Here is a 27,496-nt window from a genome sequence, read left to right on the forward strand (position 1 = left end):
TCATGACGTAAGCTAATACCAAGAGTCAGATGCTCAACTGACTGAGCAACCCAGGTGCTCCTAAAAGATTTTATTTATTTACTTATTTTTAGAGTTTTATTTTTTGTAGAGATTTTATCAGAGAGAGAGAGAGACAGAGAGCATAAGCAGGGGGAGCTGCAGGCAGAGGGAGAAGCGGGCTACCCACTGAGCAAGGAGTCTGATGCGGGGGTCGATCCCAGAACACTGGGGTCATGACCTGAGCCAAAGGCAGAGGCCCAACGGACTGAGGCATCCAGCTGTCCCTAAAAGATCATATTTTTAAAGCAATCTCCACACCCAATGTGGGGCTCACACTCATGACTCTGAGGTCAAGAGTTGCACGCTCCACGACTGAGTCAGCCAGGTGCCCCAGAATGAATACATTTTTAGCTAAAGGAGAACGATGAGAATTTGTTGTCATAAGACCTCTTCCACAAGGAATGAAAAGGGAAGTTCTTTTGGGCTGATTATCAATGACACCGAGGGAAACGTGTAACTTCGGGAATGAAGGAAGAGCAACAGGAATGGTACATATCTAGGTGATATGTTTAACTACAGTCTTTGTTTCCAGTTATTAAAAACACGTTTTGGCTGTCTGAAGCAAAAATTAGCACATTGTGTGGTGGGGTGTAGCACGTAATGTAGATGTATATGTGATAAGTAAAACATTAAAGGGGATTAAGGGACTTAAGTGGTTGGAAGCCGCCTATTTTTACTTCAAGTGGTAAAAATACTAGCTCTAAGAATGTGAAAGGTTAGAGATGTCTACTGTAATTGCCACAGCACCTCCTAAAAAACAGTATGAAGTGAGTCGGCTCAAAAGCCAATGGGTAAATTAAAATAGTAAAAAATACCCAGATACCCTAAAAAGACAGAAAAGGGGGAACAACATTAAAGGGAGAACAAACAATAAAATTATAGACTTGAATTCAACCTTATTAATAATTAAATGTAAATGGGTTAAAATACCAGTTAAAGAGATGATCAGACTGGATTTTAAAAAGACCCAAGTACAATCCACTTATAATAATTTTGCACTTTAAATGTAATGACATAATAGGTAAAAAATACAGGAGTTGAACAAGATACAGAAGGAAAGTACTAGTAGAAAAATGGAGTGACTATATTAATATTAGGAAAACTAGGTTTTCTGATAAATGAATTTAGTAAGGTGGTGGGATCCAAAATCAACATATAGAAATTGTTGCATTTCCATATGCTAATAATGAAGCAGCAGAGAGAGAAATTGAGAAAACAATACCATTTACAATTGCATCAAAAGTAATAAAATGCCTGGGAATAAACTTAACCAAGGAGGTGAAAGACCTGTACTCTGAAAACTATAAAACAATGATCGAAGAAATTCAAGACAACACAGAGAAATAGAGGAACATCCCATGCTCATGGATCGGAAGAACAAACACTATTAAAACATCCGTACTACCCGAAGTCATCTGCAGATGTAATGCAATCCCTATTCGTATGCCACCAACATTTTTCACAGAACTAGAATGAACAATTCTAAAATCCATATGGAACCATACAAGACCCTGAATAACCAAGGCAATTTTGAAAAAGCAAAGCAGGGGCGCCTGGGTGGCTCAGTGGGTAAAGCCTCTGCCTTTGGCTCAGGTCATGATCTCAGGGTCCTGGGATCGAGCCCCTGCATCAGGCTTTCTGCTCCATAAGGAGTCTACTCCCCCCTGCCCCCGGCCTGCCTCTTTGCCTACTTGTGATCTCTATCTGTCAAATAAATAAATAAAAACTTAAAAAAAAAAAAAAAAGGAAAGGCAATGTTGGAGGCATCACATTCCAGATTTCATGTTATACTACAAAACTGTAGTGCTTTTTATGTAGTGATCGGTTTCACCCATAAGAGCAGAAATCAGTAAAATCATAAAACAATAAAAAAAGAAATGAGAGAAACTGAGAGCTGGTTCTTGGAAAAGATCAATAAAGTTTATAAACCTTTAGTCATGACCTAGAAAACAAGAGACAAGTGACCGGTTAGCAGTATCAGAACTGACACTGGAGACATCACATTGAAATATCAACGGCTGGCATAGGCAGTGGAGCATGTGACTCTTGATCTCAGGATTTTGAGTTCAAGCCCCACATTGGGTATACGGATTTTTAAAAAAGTAAAAAAAAAAAAAAAAAAACCCACAACTTTGCGGTACCTGGCTGGCTCTGTTGGTTGAGCATCTGACTCTTGGTTTCATCTCAGGTCATGATCTCAGGGTTGTGGGGATTGAGCCCCACATGGGGCTCGACACTCAGTGCAGAGTCAACTTGAGATTCTCTCTCCCTCTGCCCCTCCCCGACCCAGCATTTTTTTTTCCTCTCTAAGATAAATAAATCTTTCAAAAAAATCAAACTGAACCATTCCTCACACCTCATACAAAAATGAACTCAGAATGAATCACAAACCTAAGTATAAAATACAAGATATGACATAATGCTTCTAGGAGAAAACATAGCAGAGAGTCTCTTGGCCTTTTGCTAGGCAAAGGCAAACATGATACACAAAGGAAAAGAATGATAAAGTTTACATCCCCATAATTAAAATTATTATAAAATAAACAAACACATCTGTTCTGCCAACAACACTGTTAAGAGATGAAAAGGCACCCTTGTTCCTCAGTTTTCATTGGCAGAACATATTTGCGGACTGGGCATCTTATGGAAGACTGACATCTAGAATGTATGTATGTATGTGTCTTCAGACTCAATCATAAGAAAACACACAGCTCGACAAAACGTGGGCAACAGGCTAACAGGAACTTCACCGAAACACATAGACAGATGTCAAATGAGAACCCGAGAGGACACTTGGTGTGGTGCGGTGCATCATTAACACCATGGACATGCAAAGTAAAGGCACAGAAGCACATGATCGTGTACCTGTTAGAAACCCAGGCACCCCCAACCCCATCTCCCCTGGGCAGCCCCATCTCCACCGAGAGCAGGCAAGGGTGCAGAGCGACTGGAATTCACACACTGCTGGGGAGAGATCATTTACGGAAGGACTGTGGCCAGAGTGACATAGAAAAGTAGAAGTCTGGTCTACAGCCCCTGCAGCCAGCGGTTCCGGAAGCCAAAGCACATCCTCTCAGCAACTGGCCCAAACAGTCAGGATATGGCCCGTAACTACCAGCATCTCTTGAGTTCTGTCCCTGCTTCCGATTTAGCCCCAACTGGAGAAAGACAAATCCTATCTACCCCTCACCCCAACCAATCACACGGATGCCCCGTTTCTGGTTAGTTTGCCTACAACTTTCCCATGCCAGCTGCCTCCCATCAGAAGAGAGCTGAACCCTCCCTTTCTCAGACTATAAGCCTTCCGTCCGCACGGCCTGCCTTGGAGTCTCCACCACCTGCACATGATGGTGGTCTACTCCCTTGCAACATAGGACGCTCTCAATAAACAGTCTCTCTGGGGTGCCTGGATGGCTCAGTGGGGCAAAGCCTCTGCCTTTGCCTCAGGTCGTGATCCCAGGGTCCTGGGATCGAGACCTGCATCGGGCTCCTTGCTCAGCAGAAAGCCTGCTTCTCCTTCTCCCTCCGCCTGCCATTCCCTTTGCCTGTGCGCTCTCTCTCTCTTGCTGTCAAATAAAGAAATAAATAAAATCTTTAAACATTTTAAATAAATCTTAAATAAATTTAGTGATTTATTTAAATTAATTTAAATAAATAATAATCTTTAAAGATTTTATATATTTATTTGACAGCAAGAGAGAGAGATCACAAGCAGACAGAGACAGGCGGGTTGGGGGTGGGGGGCAGGCTTCCTGCTGAGCAGAGAGCCCGATGCGGGGCTCAATCCCAGGACCCTGAGATCAAGACCTGAGTAGAAACCAGAGGCTAGCCACTGAGTAACCCAGGCGCCCCAATAAGTAAAATAAAAAAAAAAAAAATTGAAAGTGGACCTGGACTGGGGTACCTGGGTGTGTTAGTTGGTTAAGTGTCCAACTGCTGATTTTGGCTCAGGTCTCCATCTCAGGTAGTGAGACTGAGCCCCTTGTTGCACTCCACGCTCGGCTGGGAGTCTGCTTGAGATTCTCTCACTCCCCCTCTGCCCCTCCCCACTGCCTACACATGTCCCTTCTCTAAAATAAATAAATAAAGCTTTTTAAAAATAATGAAGTGGATTTGGAAGAGTTATAAACATATATTGCACACTCTAGGGCAACCAATAAAGGAAGAAAAAAAAAGCACAACTGGTATGCTAAGAAAGAAAAAATGAAATCAGAATAAATTGTCAGTTAAAACCACAAAAGGCAGAAAAAGAATGGAAGACAAAAACAGGAACAAAGAACAAGGACAATGAAGAGAAAATAGTAACAAATGTTAGATATTAATCCAGGTTTATCAATAACACTTCTAACGTCACCGGCCTAAATGCACCAATTAAAAGGCAGATTTCAGAGTGGATTAAAACACACTACCAAAATACATGTTGTCTATTAGAAAATTACTTTGAATATAAAGACACACAGATTAAAAGTAAACAGATGGAGAAAAACAGACCATGCTACCACTAAGATGTTTACATTAATCAAAAGAAGGCCGCAATAGCTATATTAATTTCAGACAGAGCAGACATCAGTGTAAGAAAAGTTAGGGATAAAGAAGGGCCTTATGTAATGATATATTTATATTTACATAAATATAAATTCTCCAAGAAGACATAGCAATTCTTCCTTAACATTATGCATGCCCCTAATAAGGCGTCAAACTATACAAGGTAAAACTTACAAGTAGAAAAAGGTGAAACCACTAACGTGGCTGGAGACTTCAACACCTGTCCCTCAAAAATGGACCGATCCAGCAGGCAGAAAACCAGTAAGGACACAGTTGAACTCAATAACACCATCAATCACCAAGAAATAATCGACATCTACAGACAGCTTCATCCAACAACAGCAGGATACACATTTTTCTCAAACTCACATGGAACATTTGCCAAGATAGACTACATTCTGGGCCATAAAACACATCCTAACAAAATTAAAAGAGGTGTGCCTGGGTGGCTCGGTCAGTTAAACGTCTGCCTTCAACTCAGAGCCGTGCATCAGGCTCACTGCTCAGAAAGGAGTCTGCTTCTCCCTCTGCCCCTTTCCCTGCTTGTGCTCCTTCTCAAATAAATAAATAAGATCTTTTTTTAAAACAAACAAAACAAAACAACCAAAAATGTTTTTTTAAAAGAATAGAAATCCGTTTCTGCTTGTAGAGTATAACGAAATTAAACCAGAAATCAGTAACAGAAAAGTAACTGAAAAATCCCAATATACAGGGAGACTGAAAACATACTTCTGAATAACAAATTGGCAGAAGAAGAAATCTCAAGAGAAATTTTGAAAGATTTTGAACTAAATGAATTTGAAAACACAATAATCAGTAATCTTCTAGCTAGGTTAACAAAAAATGAAAAAAATAAAAAAACCAGAAAGGGGGATACAAATGACTAATACTACAAATGAAAGAAGAGACACCAGTAGGGATCTCCCTGAAAAGGATAATAAAGGAATACTATGAACAACTCTATGCCTACAAATTTGACACCATAGATGAAGCAGACCTATTCTGTGAGAGACACATCTGCCAAAAGTTACTCAGGAAGAAACAGGCAATTTGAATATAGGTCTTTATATATTCAAGACATTGAATCAGTAATTAATAGCCTTCTAAAACAGAAAGCATGAGGCCCAGATGAGTTCTCTGGTGGATTCTATCAAACATTAAAGGAAGAAACTATACCAAGTATCTATTTTCAATCTCTTTCTAAGGATAGAAGCAGAGAGAATATTTCCTAATTCATTCTATGAGGCCATAGTTACCCTTATGCCAACACCAGAAAAAGACATTACAAGAAGACTGCAGACCAGTATTTCTCATGAACACAGATGCAAAAATCTCCAACAAAATAGTAGCAAACTGAATTCAGCAATGTATAAAAAGAATTATATGCCAGGACCAAATGGGATTTATCCCAGGTATGCAAGGCTGGTTTGACATTCTAAAATTAATGTGATCTATCCCATTGATAGACAGAACATCACAGAAAAAGAATTTGACAAATCCAACCACCATTCATGATAAAATCTCACAGTAAACTAGGAATGGAGGGGAACTGTCTCAACTTGATAAAGAATATCTACAAAAAGCTACCACTAACACCATACTAAAGGGTGAGAAACTTCAAGCTTTTCCATCAAGATTGGGTAAAAATATAAGGATGTCTTCTCTCTCCTTTTTTTCTTCCATTGATTTTTCTATTGGCTGTGGTTATTACAGTTTCATAATCTGAAGGATGTCCTATTTCACTCGCCACTTCTTTTCAACACAGCTCTTGAAGTCCTTGCTAATCCAGTAAGTTAAAAGGAAATGAGAGGTATGCAGCTTGGAAAGGTAAACATGAAACTATTGTTCGAAGATAACATGATTACCTATGTAAAAAAAATCCAAAAGAATTGATCCAAAAACCTCCTGGAACTAATAAGTGACTAAAGCAAGGTTGCAGAATACAAGGTTAATATTTAAAAATTAAATTGCTCCCCTATATCTCAATAATAACTAAAATTTGAAATTAAAAAAACAACACCATTTATATCAGGACCCGCCAAAATGAAATATTTAGGTATAAGTCTAACAAAAGTCATATAAGACCTGTATGAGGAAAACGACAAAACTCGGATGAATGAAATCAAAGAACACATAAATGGAAAGATACTCTATGTTTTTGGATAGGAAGACTAAATATTGTCAACATGCCAGTTCTTCCCAACTTGATCTATAGATTCACTACAATCCCAATGACAATCCCAGCCAGTCATTTTATGGATATCAACAAACTAATCTAAATGTTAAATGGAAAGGCAAAGGACCCACAAGAGCCAACAGAACAGTGAAGGAGAAGGATAAGGGACTGACACTACCCAACTTCAAGACTCACTATAAAGCTACAGTAATCAGGACAGTGTTATACTGGCAAAAGAACAAACAAATAGATCAATGGGACAGAATAGGGAGACCAGAAAGAGACCTTCAAAAATTTAGTCAACTGATTTTTGATAGAGGAGCAAAGACAATACAATGGAACAAAGACAGTCTTTAAAAAATAATGCTATAATAAGTAGACATCCAGGGGCACCTGGGTGGCTCAGTGCGTTAAAGCCTCTGCCTTCGGCTCAGGTCATGATCCCAGGGTCCTGGGATCGAGCCCCGCATCGGGCTCACTGCTCAGCAGGGAGCCTGCTTCCTCCTCTCTCTCTCTCTGCCTGCCTCTCTGCCTACTTGTAATCTCTGCCTGTCAAATAAATAAATAAATAATATTAAAAGAAAACAAAAAACAAAAAAATAAGTAGACATCCACAGAACAACAACAATAACAAAATGCGTCTACATACAGACCTTTCATAAAAAATTAACTCAAGGGGCACCTGGGTGGCTTAGTCGTTAAGCGTCTGCCTTTGGGTCAGGTCTTGATCCCAGGGTCTTGGGAATAAGCCCTGCATTGGGCTCCTGCTCCACAGGAAGCCTGCTTCTCCCTCTCCTATTCCCCCTACTTGTGTTCCCTCTCTCACTGTGTCTCTCTCTGTCAAATAAATAAATAATATCTTTAAAAAAAAAGTTAACTCAAAATGGGCCACAGACCTAAATATAAAAGAAAAAAATAGCAAATATTGTAGAAGACAACATAACCTAGAGGACCCTGGGTATTGTGATATCAATACCAAACATGCAATCCGTGAAAGAAATGTATTTAATGTTTGAATTAATCATTAGTGATGAACTTATTGAAATTAAAAACAACTGCTCTGTGAAAGACCATATCAAGAAAATGGAATATAAGCTACAGACTGAACAGACATATTTGCAAAAGACACATCTGATAAAGGACTGTTATCCCAAATATCCAGAGAACTCTTAAAGCTCAACAAGATCACAAACAACCCAATTGAAAAATGGGCCAAAGATCTTAACAGACACCTCACCAAAGAAGTTATACAATGGTGAATAAGCACATGAAAAATGCTGAACGTCAGATGTCATCAGAGAAATGCAAATAAAAACGAGACTCGACTGCACATCTACCAGAACAGCCCATCGCAGAGCACTGACATCACCAAATGCTGGTGAGGATGTGGAGCAACAGGAACTCCACTCATTGTCGGTGGGAATGCAAAATGGTACAACCACTTGGAAGAGTTTGGTGTTTTCTTACAAAACTAAACATTCTCTTAGCATACCAGCCAGCAGTCATGCTCCTTGGTATTTATCCAAAGGAGCTGCAAACTATGTCCACACAAAAACCTGCACACAAATGTTTATAGTAGCTTTATTCTTAATTGTCAAAACTTGGAAGCAAGTTTTTTCCTTCAATAGGTAAATGGACAAACTGTGGTACAGAAATGTAGAGACAATAAAAAATACCGGTGGTTTCCGAGGGACAGGTAGGGTGCACAGAGGATTTTGAGGGCAGCAAAAATGCTTTGTATATTGGGGCGCCTGGGTGGCTCAGTGGGTTAAAGCCTCTGCCTTCAGCTCAGGTCATGATCCCAGGGTCCTGGGATTGAGCCCCACATCGGGCTCTCTGCTCAGCAGGGAGCCTGCTTCCTCCTCTCTCTGACTGCCTCTCTGCCTACTTGTAATCTCTGTCTGTCAAATAAATAAATAAAATCTTTAAAAAAAATGCCTTGTATATTATAATAATGGATAATGCCATTATACCTTCCCCCCAACCCACAGAATGTTCAACATCAGGAATGAATTCTAAGTAGACTATGGACTTTGGGTGACTGTGATGTGTCAATGTAGGTTTATCCTCAGCAACACATGTACTGTTCTGGTGAGTGATGCTGAGAATGGGGAGGCAAGGGATATGTGGAAACTTGTACCTTCCTCTCAGTTTTGTTATAAACCTAAAACTGCTCTAAAAAAAATAAAATCTTTGGGGCACCTGCGTGGCTTGGTCGGTTGAGTGTCCAACTCTTGATTTCAGCTTGGATCATGATCTCGGTCATGAAATCGAGCCCTATTTGGGCTCAGTGCGGAGTCTCCTTGGGATTCCCTCTCTCTCCCTCCACTTGCTCTTACTCTCTCTAAATAAATAAAATGTTTTTAAAATATAAGCATGATGTGTTTTACAATAATAAATTTTTAATAAAGAGAAGGGTGTGTGGACACCTGCCTTTGGCTCAGGTTGTGATCCCAGGGTCCCGGAATCCAGTTCTGCGCTGGGCTCTTTGCTTGGGAAGGAGCCACTTCTCCCTCTGCCTGCCTCTCCCCCACTGCTTATGCTCTCACTCTCTTTTTCTCTTACAAATAAACAAAAAAAATTTTTTTTTAAAATAAAAAATATAAAATTTATAAAAGGGGTTGGCCAACTATAACAAATGCCGTAAATACATCAAAAAGCTGAAGACTGAGAAATAACCTGAGATTTGGAAGCACAGAGACCTTGACAGGAGTGGTTTTGGGAAAAAAATCATCAAATACAGTATTTACACAAGGGAAAAAAAAAAAACAAATGTAACTAGAAGAAGACAAAAGATGTGAATGTCCTTTATGTAGGAAAATAGAAATATCTATCAAAACACATTAAGGAAACCTAGATAAGTAGAGAAACACATACTCTTTTTTTTTATTATTTAAATTCGAGTTAGTTCATGTATAGTGTATTACTAGTTTCAGGGGGGAAAATTTAGTGGTTTATCAGATGGCTAAAAGACCTAGTGCTCATTCTATCAAGTCTCTTCTTTATACCCGTCACCCAATTACCCCACCCACCCACCCACCCATCTCCCCTCCGGAGCCCTCAGTTTGTTGCCTAGAATTAAGAGTCTCTTATGGTTTGCCTCCCTCTCTGTTTTTATTTTGTTTTTCCTTCTCTTCCCCTATGATTACCTATGATTTTGTGAGAAACACCTTTTCTTGATTTGGCAATTTAATATTGTAAAGATCATTAGCTGTTCTTGTATAGGTCTTACAAAACCAACCAATCAAATTCACATCAAAATCGCCAAATGTTTTTTTGTAGGATTTGTCAATCTGAAATTAGACTACATGGGGATAAAAGCGGTCAAGAGTAGCCAGGGTGATTCCAAAAAATACTAAAATGCTCTCTACCATCACCCCACCCCCGCCACACACACACACACACACACAAATTTAAAAATGATTATAATACAGACAAATAGACCAACAGAATAGAACACCTTAAAACAAACCCAATTCTTTATATAAACCTAACAGGACAAATCCAGTCTATCAACAGAGAAAGGACAGAATGTTCAATACTAAGATCCCTACCTTATTCCATCTACAAAAGTGAATTCCAGGTAAAGTTAAAGATTTAAAGATGAAAAAAAATTCTTTAGAAGTCACCATTATTCCATTGGGGCAGCATGGCACAAACTACTGATTGCCTACAACTTGTCTGTACCAATATTTTATAGATCTGAAGTTGAAAATTTCTAGAGCATCCATGTGGAAGAAACTCTGATTTGTATCAGACATCTGTTACAATATACTTTGAACAGTGAAAAGATAGAAATTATCCAGGTCAACCTCAGCAAAAAATGGAAAAACATGTGGTTGAGTTGTATTATAAAATATGGTTATACTGTAAATTTCAGATATTAAAATGAACTGCATACGTATCTAGATATGTATCTAGGTATGTAACAGAAACATGAATAAAAAACCAAGCTATAGAAACGTTCCTTATACCATTTACTTAAAACTGTAAAAACACAAGAACACTGTACATCATTTATAGATACAGGATATGCGGAAGTATAAAAAAATCTACAGTAAAAATTAACCTCTAGCAAGAGCGGAACAAGGAAAAGGACTTTAGCTGTACCTATACAGCATTTTTTATCCTTAAGAAAAGACATCTAAAAAACATGGCTAAACACTGACCTAAATAAAATTAGAATGGGGGTGGATTTGCGTATCTGCTGTATTATTTCCTGCTTGAAATACTGCATAATTTTTAAAGTCTTAATTCCTTTTTTAAAATAGAAGAAAACCACCGTATGTTGGATTTTTACAGGGAACTCCCAGCTGTCGGAGCACCGATGGTGAACCGCCCCATCTTCTCCTTGCAGCCTTGTCCCTGCTCCCCCTTCCCCAGTGGATACATCCCCAAAGCGCATGCTCTGGGGATGACGGCCTTCACACCTGGCATGATGCCTAACAGTAGCAGCTGTGCCATTGGTATCTGACAAACTACTACACAGACCTCTGGACATGAAATTCTCCAACCTGCACAAGGTCAACTTGATACTATTCAATTATCGAAGGAACCCAATTTCTAGTTTTTCTGATCCCGTTCCTTTACCACCAAACCACAGTTCCTTCTTTCTTGATGTTTTTCTCTAACTTCTTTTTTGTAGGTCTTCTGGTGCCCTTTACTGCTCCTCAGAGCCCTGACCGTATTTAGTCAACTTGGATTCTGCTTCCTTTATAAAAATTCTCCCCATATATTTGTGAAACTCATTCCTGACCTCATGCCAGTCTCTTCTGAAGGGCATCCAGACTGGTTTTAAATTCCCTTGACTCTTAAGGTGGTTTTTGCAACAGAGGTCTTCCTTTAATTCTGCTGACTTTCCTATTTCTTTCTGTGTGGATACAAACAGAATTTGAGATCATTTCCTGCAAACTTCTCATCTACCTTCAGAATCCAACGTTACTGCTTCATGGAAGATGACTGAGCAGATTTTAGAATGGTAGGTATATAGTTCTGGGAATTCACACAACTAAATAAAGTGCCCCTTTGAAAAGGTGCCCTGCATGAGAGAGCATGATATAAAAGTTAAAAACAAATGCTAGTCTAGTAAATTAAGAAATATAATGTGTACAAGTAGAAAAGATTCTCACATGAGTGGTCTGACGAGATGTTGTGTGGAACCAAAACAAAGTCATCCGTGTCACAAGAAGAGTTCTTGCTACTAGTACTGGCAGAATCTTTGGACACTTGTAGATAGTTGGGAGGAACCAATGGTGGGGAGGATGAGTTTTCTTCCTGAATATGCTGCGTATCTGGAAGGGACTAAAATTAACAACATAAAATTAAAACTGGCCTAGTAATAAAATGCACGTCAGAATAGCCCTTAGACTAAGGAATACTGTCTTCATAAAAGTGGGCATAAAGTTAATTCCATCTTAAAATTTTGGAAAAAAGAAATCTCTTTGGAAAATCTTTCCCTTAGAAAAGCACAGTTTAAAGTGTCTTCATATAAAGACTTCTATCATTTTTTTCCAAAAATGATACTTAAAAATATATCCTACCCCTTATCACGTACATGTCTCCCTCTCCTGAAATTCCTGAGGTGTGTTTTCATCATCTCAACATGCCCCGTTTTGGCTCTTGGCCTAGCAAAGCAGGTACTCAAAAACTATTCACTCGATGACTAAAACACTATGTCCAGGGACTTTAGACTAACAACATCCTGCACACATTTTACAAAGTTTTAAACCTCCAGTGAAGAAAACATTATAAACAGGAAAGCAAGAGACCACGTTATGCAAAAAAAGTAAATAGATCGATCAGGATAGCTACGTTCAAGCCTAGAGATTTATGTTTGCTCACAGAAAGCAAGATCTGGAAAACCTTACTGGCTGTGGGTACATTCCTTTTGTTCTTCTTTTGTTACGGGGAGGAGTGGGTTTGCAGGAGCTAGGACAGGAAGGAAGGAAAGCATATACAAGGCATACAAGCAAATACACAGATGTAAGCAGTTGTATGTCCTGTGGCATTTGCCGCGTTCAGGGACTCAAGTGACACCTCTGATTAAATGTCTTGGTTACACAATGGTTTTCTGAAACAATGAACTTCCTAATTTATTATGTTAAGTCCTCTATGACCTTGTTTAACCTTCGTTTCTAGTTAAGAAAAGGAAAAATACTACATAATGCCCTTTGATCTTAAACCCATGTCCTAAACACCCAATTCACTGCTAGGGCTCCTTCGAATGTCACTATGCAATGAAATCTGTATCAGATCTCCTATCGTGTATGTGTGTGTGTGTGACACACATGACATACAACCCCCTCATCACTTTTTAAAGAGACCTTGTGTGTCTAGGTAATAAAGGGAAGGGACAATGGAAAGACTAACATGACCAACCGTCTACCATGGACTAGACCCCGCTGGGTGCTTTCCATGTCTTACCTAACCCCAGTCCTGTTCTGAAACCCCTGTCATACATGGATACAGACAGACAGCTCAGAAGCTTAGGAAATTTGCCCAAGATCACACAGCTAAAAAGTGCTCAAGCTGAGATGTGATTCCAAGCGTCTAACTCCACAATCTCTTTCCAGTGGTTTAGGCAGGCCCTTTCTCAAGCTCTTCCATGCCTTCGTCAAACCGTCTGCAGCCACAGCATCTGAGTGGCAGGGATCTTCCCCCTGCTGGTCTCTCCACCCCGTGCTCTAAGTCCGGTCCCCTCCACCTCCTCAGAGACCTGGACCAGCTCCCTCTGCCCCTGACGGTCTCCCCCTCTCCCTTTCCTCTGGTTTTCTTCCCCTCTGTGCATAAACTCATTCCATTTTCTCACACCTCAAATCCCTGCAGTCCTTTTAATCACCGTCTTCTCTCACTTCTTTACTTTTTAACGATGTCTCTCGAAATTATCAATCTTCACTGACCCAAGCTCCTCACCTCCTACGTATCGCTCAACCCGCCATAACCCCCTTTCTGCCTTCTCCTGTGCAGTCACGCGGTCTTCACCAGGCTGGCCAGGCTTCCCCCTGCCACGCCGTGTTACCCACGCTCTGCTTCACCCGCGCTGCAGACCACTCGACGCTCAACCCCTCCGTTCAGTGAACCGGCTTCTCCTCCCACTTCCTAGTCTGTTCTGTGGGTGCCGGCTTCTCCTCCATCCCTTAAAGGACAGGGATGGAGTGTGGAGTTCCCCAAGGTGCCACTCTGGACCCTCTACGCCTCACATTTTTAAAAAATTCTGTTCAGTCAGCCACGGCACCGTACGTAATTAGCGTCTGATGCGGTGTGCATCACTGGTTACACGGAACACCCAGTGCTCCTCATGGCCCGCACTCCTCACAGTTTTATCCGCACCGCAGCGACCACTCTCACCCTCCAAGTACCCCCTCACCTCTGCGGCCTAGACCTCTCCAGTGAGCACTGCACTAACTCACTACCTTCCTGGTCCAAAGCGTTGCTCCCCGCGCTCCCTGCCGGAGTGACCTCACCATCATCCATCCGTTCGGTCTCCCGTTCAAGCAGCTCCAAGCTTGGTGAACTCTACCTTTCTCTTACCTGGCCCCCACCTTCCCTGCAGCTCAGGCCCTCGTTCTCGGAAAAAGAAAAAACAAAACAAGAAAGGTGCAACAGTCTGTGGGTTCTCCGTGCTCTAACAGAGCGACCACTCTACTCTCTATTGCTCTCAAGCCCCGGCTTCCACCCTGCGGCGGCGTACAGCACACCTCCACCTAAAAGCACTCTGATGGCTCCCACAGCCAAATCCCGTCAAGAGACAGCAGCCCCTGCCTCTCTAGCTGCACCTGCCCCTCCGCTTGCCATCAGTACTCTGTGTCCCCCAGCCTGGACTGCTCCGAGGAGCCTCGTCCACAGAACTTCCAGCAATGATGGAGACGGTCTACATCTGAGCGCACGGTGTGCTGGCGACCCACTAGCCACAGACAGCTATTGAACACTCGAAATGTGGCTAGCCTACGTTACAGAATGTTAGATTTCACTTAATTTTAACAAACTTACGTGGGCCGAGAGAGGCTCCAGGGTTCCTTCAGGGCGTCATGCTTCCGGAACTTCATGAATGAGAATTCTTCCGCCTATAATACCATTCTTTTACTAATCCACCTTGCTAGGTCTTTCTTCAAAAGTCAGCTCAATGCCCTCCCCTGAGCAGCCTTCCTGAGTTCTTGCTCTGATTTCATGCTCCCCATTCATGTTCCCACAGGCAATAATGAGACACACACATAAGCTTCCAACAGTGGTTGCTTTATCTAACTCGTCCCCACACAACTAAATTCAAAGCTCCTTAATGTAAGGGACCTAGTCGTTTCATTCATTAGTATCAACCAGAACCTTACACAGACTAGGTGTTTAATAAATGTTATGAAACCAAGAAACATGATCTAAACAGCATTTAAGCTATAGCCACTATCGTAACTAAAAGACTGACTTGGATTTTTTTTTCCTTTCAAGATTTCTCTGGAATCAAGTAGCAGCTGGGTATTTGTGTGAGAATGTAAAAAGAGAATGCTGTATGTGCATGCCTGTGTGTATCAACCCTCCACACGAGTCTACTCCAGCCGTAGGAAGAAAGGGGAGGCATGCATAAAACCATCTTATTTTTGGCAGTTTACATTAAAAGCAAGGCCTTATTAAACCATCCCATTTCTCACTATCTGGAAATTATACAGATTCTGGATTTCCTTTTACTCCTCAGCTTTCCTTTTTCCCTTTTTATTTTCTTTTCAAGCTGCCTTTTTTTTTCTTTTTAAGTCGGCTCCACGCACAGTGTGGAGCCCCACACGGATCTTGAACTCACGACCCTGAGACCAAGCCCTGGGTTGAGATCAAGAGTTAGATGCTTTATGGACTGAGCCACCCAGGTGCCCAACCATTAGCTTTTAATAAAAGCCTTCTAAAAATGGTTTTCCCACCAAAGTTTCTAGCATCTAAATATGCTTCCTCTCTCCCCTTGGCTTGTCCTCCCCTCTCTTAGCACTCCATCTCTTGGCCAGCAGCCTGAGCCGAGCTCCGAGCGCTCTCCCCTTCGATGCTGCCCCACACAACAGAAAACCCCAACTGGCTCTCGCCAGTCAAAGCAATCTCCAAGTCAATGAACCTCCTACCGGACCCCCTCTATCTCATTCCTCGGTCATCCTACAAACAGGCTCCTCTCTTCTTGCTCTCTCCCAGCTCTTCTCATAATTAGATTCTTCCCTGTGGTTCCTTTCTCAAGCATCAACTTCGCTTTTCACGTCTCACACCGCATCAAATATAGACTTCATAATAATAGCTACAATTTGTCAAGCACGCCCAAGGCTGCTGTTCATGAAGCCTACCTTCCAGAGGACGGGGCCCCGGCTCAGCGCTGGAGCTGAGCTGCTCCAGGTGAAGCATGAGCCAGCGGCCTGGCCAGTGCTGAGGCCAGATGGGCCTGACCCCACATAAAGCCAACGGTCTCTCCATGCCAGTACACTTCCTCCACGTTTCTCCCCAGTCACTCAAATCCAGTGTTTTCTAATATTCCAGACTGAAGCAGGAAATCCACAACACTTTTTTCCCCTCTTAGCTTTTTTAAAAAAAATGTAGGGGAATATGATGTCTTATTATCCCATCTGCTTTTTCTAACTTAGTTTAAGTCTGGAGGGTTAGGCAAAAAGGGTTTTTTTTTGTCTGTTTGCAATCGGCTTCCTCAGCATCTGCCTTAGCCATGGGCTGTTAGGTTTTCCTTGAAAACAATAGTCTAACAGCAGTTGCCACTTACTGAGTACTGTGTACCAGACATTATAGTAAAGTGCTTTTGCTCATTTACACTTAAAAGAACCTATGAAATAGGTCAATTACACTCGCTTTCCCTGGGAGCAACAGGCTCAGAGATTAAGTCATTTGACCTGGCTAATGCAGCAAGTACGGGGTGCAGAAGCTCCCGAGTCCCATGTTCTTACGCCTCTAAGGCGAACCCACTAATTACACAATCACTTCCTCTTATGACTGCCCCACGCTCCACCGCCAGAATTCAAGAAATTCTCGTCTGCCAGGCTAATCTGGACAACAGTCACCAGAGCTGACACAGGAGCCCTTGGAACTCAGCTGATGGGAAAGCCTCAAGGTCACAGCCCAGAGCAAGGAGTGGGGGAAGGGTCGGAAGCCGGCAGAGTGAAGCCCTGGGAGCACAGAGCAGAAATTCTCAGGATCTAGAAGCAGCACTTAGGCTGGAGGAAAGAGAACCACAGAGAAAATGGCCAGGGAAGCCCAGAGGAGGGAGGCGGCTGGGGTGGAGCAAGTCCTGAAGGGCTGGGAACCGGTGTTCAGGGAACTGAAGTGTGAGGACTGTGGCTCCGAGGTCACTCACCACCAATGGAAATTCTACGTACGATAAATACCCAGACGGATGCGATGATAGTTGGAGAAAATGAAGTTACTACCTCCCTGCCTCTGATGGGTACTCTGCAGCTGTCATCCTTTCCAACCCACGGGGCATCAAACGTTGCGAGTACGGTACTCGCTGTTGAGAGGAAAATGGCCCGGGGGGTGACATTTCTTGCTGAAGCTTACACAGCTACAGAGGGCAGAGTGCAAATCTAGGTCCATCTGACTCAACAATAATGTTCTCTGTCCAAAGCTCAGCAGTAGCACTGGAATGGGCACGTCAGAATGTAAGTTCTAGTAAACACTGCACATCAGAAGGGAATCCACAATGTATCCCAGGCTCCCTTAGGGACAGAGGCAATAGCACTCACTCTGAAATTATAGTTAATAAAACCGAAACTTACTGGTGGAGAGGCAAAGCGACAGGATGGAGAGCTGCCACAGGAGCTCCCAGAGACGGAGCCAGCATACATGGGCACTGGAACTGGGCAGGCTGGGGGGAGAAACACAGGTGCAGAGAGATGTGCACTGCAGAGACTTACACAGCTCGTCTAAGAGACGACATTGCTGTGCGACCAGATTCATTTACCTACTTATTACAGCTCCTGTGGGTAAAACTAAACCTGCAGCAATTACTACAAATATTTCAACTGGGACTTGGGAAAAAAAAATGACTGGAATTCAATAAATAAAGCTCAATGAAATCTTGAGAAGCACAATCAAAAATTAATTTGTGACACAAAATACTGATTTTTCCCTTAAGTCTGTCTGCCTTCACTCTTCAAGCAAAAATGCAAAAAAAAAAAAAAAAAAGGTACTCACATTTTTTCACTGTAACTTGTTCAAGAAAAGGATGGCTAAAAAATGCTTCTGTAATGAAAAAGGAGAATGCAACCCTTAAGCTCAGGTTGAGTAGCAGACGGGTTAATCTTGTTGATGCATTTAACAGTGTTGAGATCATAAATAATTATTATTAACTTCTTTATGTAGCCTCCATCTCCTTCCACTGTAGAAGCCTATGATTTTTATAAATCATCTATAAAAATGATCAGATTATAAATAAATCTTAATCCACGAAAAATTTAAAATAATAATTGTGAGTTTTGCAAACACGCATTCCCAATGCGGCAGGCTCCACCAAAGCAGGCATGTTCGGGGACCCGCCCTGTCCTCCTGCGGGGGACAGGGGGCTGTGAACAGGATCCCGAAGTGTATACGGAAGCATGGCTGGGGTTAACTGTCCTAGAGGCAATCCAGGCAGCTGATTTATATAATAAATCCCATCCTTCTATCCCAGAAGAGATATTCCTGCAGCTGGTTTCACGTTTTTTTAAAAATCTGTAAGTCTGATTTAATTTCTTTGGCTGTCTACCAAGGATAAAACCTACATAATAAGTCTGCTAATTAAAGGTAAATAAGTCAGGAGGACATGGCCGTTCATTATTTTACTTTAGCTTCCTGTGTGTTTAAAATATTTCATTAATTCTTTAAAAGCCCATAAAGCTAATCTCCTGTCCCAGACCTGTATGCTAGTAAATCTCACAGAGCAGGCAAGGAGGGCGGCGTGACACCAGCATGGGATTTAAATGAGGAGGTACAAGATCAGGAAAAGCTTAACTCAGGGTCAGGCTAGCGTATCTTCCATTCTGAAGGGCCCTGGGGTTTCTTACTGAAATAAATCACCAAAAGCCACTCAGTGTAAATATCAGTTGCAAGACTGGCTAAGGAATAGAAATGTGGAGGGTTTTGAAAAAAATATATATTTTCTACCAGAGATAATTTTTGGAACAAAAATTACTATACATATACATAAATTCTGGTTTGACATATAAGATTTTTAATGCTAATTTTTACAATGAACATCATAGGGATGAAAAAGAAAAGAACTGAATGCAAATGCTCTGAAACCACATCCCAAATCCATTGCTATGGCAGGGAAAATATACAAATACTTCATATATAATCCAGTATTTTAAAACTATTATTGATGAGTCTATTGTTTCAGTATTGACCCCTATTTCTCATGGTTACAGAGCAACTCTCAATTTAATTTCTCCCCCTGAAAGATAAAAATATTTACCAAGTCCATTTGCTGAAATTTAGTTCCAACTTTACAAAACTCTAAGAAAATACATGTTCAGACTATTCACCTTGTCCCCTATATGGAAACTTCCAGAGCTATTGTCTACTGAGGACATTTGCTAGGACAACAAACGGAGTGCTTCACATACCAGTTTATTTAATCCTCACAAACTTAACACACAGGATTATCTTCCTTTTACAGACAAGGATAAAGTGCATAAAGGCCATGTATCTTCTCCAACGTCAAAGCCAGCAAGCTGAGGGATGAGAATTCAAATCCTGGTCTGTCTTATCCAGGAACCTATATGGACTTCCCTAACACACATGAAGAGACCAAAACTCTGGACTAAGGTTTTGCAAATCTCTATTAATATTACAACTAATTACTACAGGAGAAATCAAACACTTTTTTTTTTCTTTCTAAAAATGTCAAGATCAAGGTTAATTTAAAAAGCATTTTCACTGAACATGTCTTATGGCTCTTCTGGTCTGACATTTAAGTCATGCTGTTTTTACATATGACTGCTACGAGTAAGATCGAAAAGAACAAACTTTTACATGAGATTGATAAAAACAAGTTAACAAACTGCCCCCAAAGAGGAGCTGAGACCCAGACAATTTCAGGGGAAAATGTTCTTTCAAAGCCTTCCAAGACTGGACAATCCCTATAGTATTAAGCATTCCTAGACCGTGTAAAGTTAAAATACTTAGAAATCTTTATCTTTAGGGGCGCCTCGGTGGCTCAGTGGATTAAAGCCTCTGCCTTTGTCTCAGGTCATGATCCCAGGGTCCTGGGTTTGAGCCCCACATCGGGCTCTCTACTCAGTGGGGAGCCTGCTTCCCCCCCTCTCTCTGCCTGCCCCCCTGCCTACTTGTGATCTCTCTCTGTCAAATAAATAAAATCTTAAAAAAAAAAAAAAAGAAATGTTTAGCTTTAAATGATTTTATTATAAAAAGAAGAAAGGCTCAATATCCGTGATACGGCTTTCGCCTTCAGAATGTAAAAATCTGAACTCAGGCCTTGCGGAGCACCCAGAGCCCATTCTTCCACAGCCCTCACACTGCGGTGAAAACCAAACTGCCACGGAGCGGCCCCTGCCTGTCTCCTGAAACCCCATCTTCGAGGCCAGGGACTTTCCACCAGGATTCTGGAGTGTTTCTCCTCCTTTGCCTCCTCCCAGATCTCCGAAATACATCCCCAGCCTAGACCTCTCCTCTGGACTCCAAATGCCCTTTGGGCACCTGCATCCCTCCGTTAAATGTGTGTCTTCCGTTTAACAGATCCAAGCTGAACCCCTGATTTGCCCCAGAGCCTACTCTGGCCACAGAGCCTCAAGCATGTCTGTAACAAACAACTCCATTCCTTCACGCACCCAGGCCAGACACCCTGGAGGCATCTTTGAGTCTTTGCTCTCTCACACCCCACATCCAATTCATCTGTAAATACTATGGTCTCTACCTCCAAAAACATGCAGAATTCAAGGGACTCCCGACCACTTCCATGGCTGTCATTCCAGCCTGAGTCCCTTCATCTCTCACTGGGGTAACTGCTGTAGTCCCCAGATTGGTCCCCGGGCTCCTGTCCTCACCACCCCGCTCCACAGTCTGTTGGCAACAAGCAACCAGAATGATCCTTTCTAAAACATGGGTCAGATCCTATTACTCCTGAGCTCACACTCTCCCCAACACATTTTGAGCAAAAGCCCACCACGTCTTTAACTGGTCTTCTAACTGTTCCTCCAGCTGACACGGCACTCCCAGCCCTGGGCATTTGTACTGGCTGTTCATTCCACCTGGCAAGCTCTTCCCACAGACATGCACACCGCCCACTGTCTCACTATCCCACTGTCCATCAATCAAGTCTTTATTCAAAGGCCACTTCCTCAGAAGGGGCTTCATGGAATTTAAACTGTCAATCCCTCCCCCATGGGCATTTCCCTTCCCTCGTCTTTCCCAGAGCACTTATCACCTTCTTTATGGTGCGTTGATTAATCTTTACCCTTTGTTTGCCTCTCCTGCAGGAGAATATGTGCTATGGGATGACAGGGATTTTCTTTATTAACTCGACCCCCTGTATCTAGAACATAGCGAGCACTCAATAAATATTTATAAAATAAGGGAAGAAAAAAGATGAAGAGAAAGAAAGAAACTGACTTGAATTTTCTTCTGAAAACTCTATAGTATCTTTTAAAAAATAACTTTTTGGGGGATACACAGAAATCAAATTAGAACACACACAGAATTTGAAAAGATTACTTACCAAAGTCCATTCTGTCTTTCTGGTTTCTGTGAAGCAAACCCAAGAGGAGATTAGCCAAGTAAGGTGATGTTTCTCTGGGAATACTGGGGCAAAGGAAGAAAAAGACTCTTAAGTGGTGAGTTTATACAGGTTAAACACACGACTTTTGCCTTCACGATGGTAAGTGAAAATGTATATGTAGATTCACAAACACACCTTAAGCCAAGAAGATCATGGTAAAGTCTCATTCATTCCTTCCAGAAGAAAAAGAAAACAAAACAAAACACTAAGCAACTGCCTTTGAGAAAGGGCATCAATTCGGGAGGTTCCTGCATTGTGTTTATTGATATTATCTGAGTCTGTGCAGGCATAAAGCACTTCAGAAGCACAATCAGCCTGGCACTCATATTTGCCAGAACTCTCTATTAGAAGAAGAGCCACCTCCCATTGTCTGGAAAAAGGCACAGCTCCAATTCGAGTGAGAAATAATACAGCTTCCTAAAATCCACTAAGAAAAAGACAAACCAATAGAAAAATGAGTCATAGGACCACGCAATTCACAGAATAAAACTACAAAAGGACATGAGACAAATGAAAGAGCACCAACTTTACTAGTAAAGGAAACAATGCAAATTAAAGAGCCAATTGGTCCCCTTCTGTTTGTGAGGCACCTGCTGTGATAACATCCCGTGTTGGTGAAACCGTGGGGAAACAAGCACTCTGTGGCGGTGCTGCATTAGCTAATTGGGAGAGCATCCCTTGTGGTCTCCTAATTCCATGTCCAGGAGTCTATCCTAAAGAAATACACAGGACTGTACACCAACACACACACACACACACACACACACACACACACACACACACACACACTTCACTCAACACTGTTTGGAGTAACCAAAAAATGAAAACAAGGATCTGATTTAACAAAATATGAAACATTTAGCCATGAAACTCTATGAATCGTTTAAAAGAATGAAGTAGTTCTCTATATCCTGACGCTAACTGGTGTCTATGATACACTGTACAGTAAAAAAAAAAAAGTTGCAGAACAATTTGCCAAGTATGATGTAATTTGTACAAAACATGTACGTGTACATATCTACAGGAGGTGCAGAGCCAGCCCATGTCATCCTGGAGAGCAGGGAAGACCGAGGGAGGGACTGACTGTCTAGTTCACACACATCTGTTCTGTTTGTGTCTCCCTTCCCCCCAAGAACATGTAAAACTTCTGTGTGGTTTTTTTTTTTCCTTTTAAATATACTTTACATTTTAAAAAAGAAACAAAAAATGGCACAGCACTATCCAGGCACCTGTGATGCACCAGTAATTTTCAGATTTCTGGTTAAAATGAATGTTCTCCCATTACTGTCAACTGAAGAAAGATTCAAGACTGGAAACCGGTAACACGAGTTCAAATAATGCTGCATTCACAGACACTAAAACCCAGCGTAACCAAACACGTACCTAGGCATTAAGCTCCTGTTTTTTTCATAAAACATCCTGAGGTCTTGAGGACTATTGGCCTGTTTAAAAACAAACAAACAAAACCAACAAGGTTTTATTCCCTAGACGATGGGGGCAGAAAGTTCAAATCACGAGATCCATGCTCAAATGCTGGCTATAAAGCACATATTCTGAACCTGAAAGTCCTGGGTTGCAGAAGGGGCCACAGATGGGCACCAGGAACTTAAAAACTTCTGGAACTTTGTGCGAATTCTGCCTATCTGGACGTAGGGTATCTTTGCCGAGGTCTGTCTCCCAGAGGAGCCCAAAACTTAGGAAGAGTTCAGAACCACTACTCTGGAGGTCACCCTGCCAGCCCAACACCTACATTTTTATTGTGTACAATCAGGGTATATTTTCTCTTAGGACTGCCAAGGGCACAAGGAAGGGAAAGAAACCAACAGCTGCCTCTCAGTCCCTCCTCGACAGCAGATGCCGCCCTCCCACACAGTAAGAGCTGCAGGATTAGTGATGCCCCCCCAACACCTGCCCCTCCTGCTGCCCCTCTGTCCCCAACGGGGCTGAGAGGGTAATTGTCTAAACCAGGCGGGGCACTGATTTCACATCTTTTTTACTCTGCTTACTCTGTTCCAGTTTTCAGGTTCAGAAAAACCTCTCTGTAACTGGGCAGTAGGAACTCATCACGATTCGTTCTGGAGGGCCTCTTGCTGACAGGACGTGAGGGGAGTGGAGAAGAGGGAAGAATAACCCCAAATAATGTCCACCAAAACTAGACCATCAGCCTTCTCTCACCCAGCAGCGCCAGGACCAGGAAGCTGGAGGCGGTTTCCGCTCATCTTCCGAGACCAGGCCTTGAGGACTATTGGCCTGTTTGTGGAGTGCAGGGCCTCCCACACCCAGGTAAGCAGGAAGCATGGACCATCACTGTTCACATCACTTCCCACCAGGGTGTCAGTCCTGTCCCTGACTAGTTGTCACCAGCCTGGGGAACATAAAGCGAGCTTTATGCCCAGGCTAATGACAAAGGGAGGGCAGATAAAAAAAGGAAAAGCAAAAGCTGTTCTGGCTCGCTATAGCAGTTTCTGCCTGTAACAAAATCAAAACAAGTCACAAGGGAACCAAAAGCACCGTTTTCAAAGTATGCCCTGTTTTCTTAAGTCAAAGGCAACTGCAAAATGAGAAGATCCCAAAACTGAGCACAGATAGAAAGTCAGGCTACCTGAAAAGGTGGTTTTCTAACTAGGCATTGATATATCACTGTTCCTATGCTCCACAGGTCTGCCTTAGCATCATAATGTTGAGACATAATAACTTCAGGAGCCTGGGGATAAAAAAATACCAGGCACATGCATGATGTTATTTATCTTACTAATATTGATAAATTAACTGGTAAAGTTCACGCTCCTAACAAATGCTAAAATGAGATCGCACCAGACACTTCCCTAATCAGGTGATCCTGCTGTGAGCTTAAACCACATTCGTACACTGGGATTTACTGGTAAACTCAAAAACAACACTGCATGAAAAGAAGCAATGTATAGAAACAAACATTTCTATGTATTACTATGGGACAGCAATGCAGTTAGAGTATTAAGGTTATAATAAAAATACACACCAGCTACAACACAGAGGTGACTTCTGGGGTAGAAGAGTGGGATGTGGAAAGAGGGAAAGATTTAAAGGACTTGGGCTGTTGCTGAAATATTTTACTTCTTTCTTGGGGGAAACTAAAAGATCAAGGCACATATGGCAAAATGTTACCTTTGTTAAAAATGGACAACAAGTATACAAGTGTTTGCTGTATTACTCCCTGTTTTTCCGCTCATTTGAAAGCTTTTAAAATAATCCACGAACTATGATGAACATACAGTAAGGACTGTCTTAGAAGCAAAGGCATTTGTCTTCTCTGCTGCTCTGTTACAGCTCTCCTCCCACCTCTTACTGCATGCTGCTTCTTAAAAATGCCAGTAATCTGGACAAACATTAAACAGAAATGTCAAACACACGCAAAACCAGGGAAATTTATTTTCCATTTGTACCATGTTTAGCTGTCATCCCTGGTAAGCTTCTCACTGACTTAGATCAGAGGAAATCCTTACTGACCATAAGCCCATTTACACTTAGAACTGAGACAGGTACATGCATTTACTTGGCAGAATTCTGAAGCTCCAGAATTAAGCTACTTCCAGGCCCGATGCTTCCCACTGGTCCGGAATTTTCATAGCCTTCCCTTTTCAGACATGACAACATCCGCACGGAAGGATGAAGACGGAACTACAATTTTTCAGCTTTACCTCTAACACTAACTGAAAAATCTTCTATGACCCAGAGATCTTGTCAAGAGAAACAACATGAGAAGATGAGGAAACGCCCAAGAGGGTTTTGTTGTTGTTGTTGTTTTCTCTAATATCATACACCAAGTACAGCATGACCACACTTCGTCAATCTGTATTTTCAATTTACTCGAACAAGGGATTTTTTACCACTCATAATTAGTTTTTTTAAAAACTTAAGCTAAAAGAACTCCATGCTGGGTGTGGAGCCTACTTAAAAAAAAAAAAAATAAATCAGCTAATGAGTAAAAGTGACCTTTATAGTCCGCTATTTTAAAGCAAAAGATGACGTAAAGCATTATCAGTAATACAATCTCTGTTAGTAATACAACAGTTTAGGCTACACATGAAATCACACCTGAACTAGAAACCAACATCATACTTAAAATCCCAGTGCTAATGGCACCATACACAAGCAAGGACAAAAAAAACTCACTCACATTCACAGACCTGTACCCCTGGAGATAAAAATACATTATATGTTTATAAAAAATTAAAAAATTAAACTAAATTAAATTAAATTTGAAAAAAATAAAACCTCACTCACCATGTACATTGGGGACCCACACAGTGTTGCAGCCATCATGTTACTCTGCAGGTAACGGGCAAACCCAAAATCCCCTAGTCCACAAAATCAAAGGGAGAAAAACAAAACATACCTTTACTCACACTTCATATAGATCATACCTTAAGACACAAGAGGGCACAAAGGAACTGTGAGAAATTTGTCGCTTATTGGGTAAGCCTGCCTGCCAAGGAAGAAAATTTCTACCTCAGTTTCAACAAGCTAAGAACGGGAAGTGATCACCAACTGTACAAGTCCCTGCGCTGCCGGTTTCGTACTCATGGAGCGAGCACCAAGCTTTGTGAGAGAAAACCCTAATTGTAATAAACGATTCATTAATACTGCTCTAAGTATCAGTGCCAGGTGGAGAATTAGAACTTCTTTTTTTCCCTTCTCCAGATCCAGATGTAAAATACATAAAATGAGAAACTTCATTTTTTTAAAGATTTTATTTGAGAGAGAGAAAGAAAGAGAGAAAGACAGAGAATGAGCTGGGAGAGGGGCAAAGCGAGAGGGAGAAGCAGACTCCCGGCTGAGCAGGAAGCCCAGCGCAGGGCTCCATCCTTGGACCCCAGGATCATGACCCGAGCCAAGGGCAGACACCCAACCAACTGAGCCACCCAAGTACATCCAGAAATTTCTTTCCATACTGGTTTAAAAAAAAAAATTCTAAGCACACAAAGAAAAGCTTAAAAAATACCTAGGATTACAAATTGCTTCAAATAATTGCTAAAAGAAAGAAAGAAAGAAAGAAAGACAGGTTGGTTGATCTAAATGGTCTCTTAGATCCCTTGTGTTACAATTCCATGAGCTGTTAAGAGCCCGGTTTCTTCAACTGCATCTACGACGACCATACATCAGCTTCCTTCTGATGAGAAGCAGAACAGTGTTTAGTGCTGGGAGGTGCTTGGAGTTCCTAACATGGGCCCCTCAATTCTGAGACTAGGGGTAGGCTGCCAGTAATGTACAGGCACAGGGTTCCCATATCCAAATGCACCTTGCTGAACTCAATTAAAATTTCAAATGTGCATCAACAAAACCCATCATTCCAACAAAGTTGAGCTAAAATTTTCTAAAACTACAGTCTCAAGGCTGTCCTTTGCATCAAACACTACATGGCCGTTTACCTATTTTGATGCGAATACCACTGACGGTGGATTTTCTGCGATTCGCATATGACAGCAAGATGTTCTGGGGTTTGAGATCCCTGTGGATTATTCCTTTGCTGTGCAGAATCCGCACGGCAGCTGCGATCTGATGCAGAAACACCCTAATAGTATCTTCACTGAGAGTTCCTTTAGCTGGTAGAAAAGGAATCGCATAAATATTTAAGCACACAAAATCAAATACCATCTGCATCTCCCATCAACAGAATCAAGTTAAGAACAGAGAGGGAATGAGGAACCGGGAGTCACATTTTTTTTTCCCGTTTTACTCTAATAATTTAAGTCTATGAAAAGAGAGCAGACACCTCAAACGTTTCACTTGATCTGCTGTAAAGAGAACTGCTGTAATTTGCATCTCTTGTTTTCGCTGGTGTTTTTCTTTCTCCTGTTTTTTTTACCAGTGAAGGTGCCCACGTGACTCTAAGCACAACAGGTACCCTACAAACGGGAGGCGCCCCGGCAAACTAAAATAGAAGTGCCCCCTTGTCATCAGCCAACAGTCTGGGATAAACGTCCAGATTTCATTCCGGG

General features: G+C 41.7%; 1 long non-coding RNA gene across 1 annotated transcript; it reads right to left on the reverse strand.

Moving 5' to 3' along the window:
- Positions 1-21,477: 21,477 nt before the first annotated feature.
- Positions 21,478-27,105, reverse strand: LOC309851424. The gene is made up of 5 exons (XR_014304772.1): positions 26,927-27,105; positions 25,782-25,855; positions 24,121-24,222; positions 22,902-22,960; positions 21,478-21,541 (listed from the first exon to the last, which is right to left on the reverse strand). It is a non-coding gene; the product is annotated as an uncharacterized lncRNA (long non-coding RNA).
- Between the last annotated feature and the right edge of the window lie 391 nt (positions 27,106-27,496).

The sequence above is a fragment of the Mustela nivalis genome, assembly GCF_964662115.1.
Source record: "Mustela nivalis genome assembly, chromosome: 17".
In the NCBI taxonomy this organism is placed as follows: domain Eukaryota; kingdom Metazoa; phylum Chordata; class Mammalia; order Carnivora; family Mustelidae; genus Mustela; species Mustela nivalis.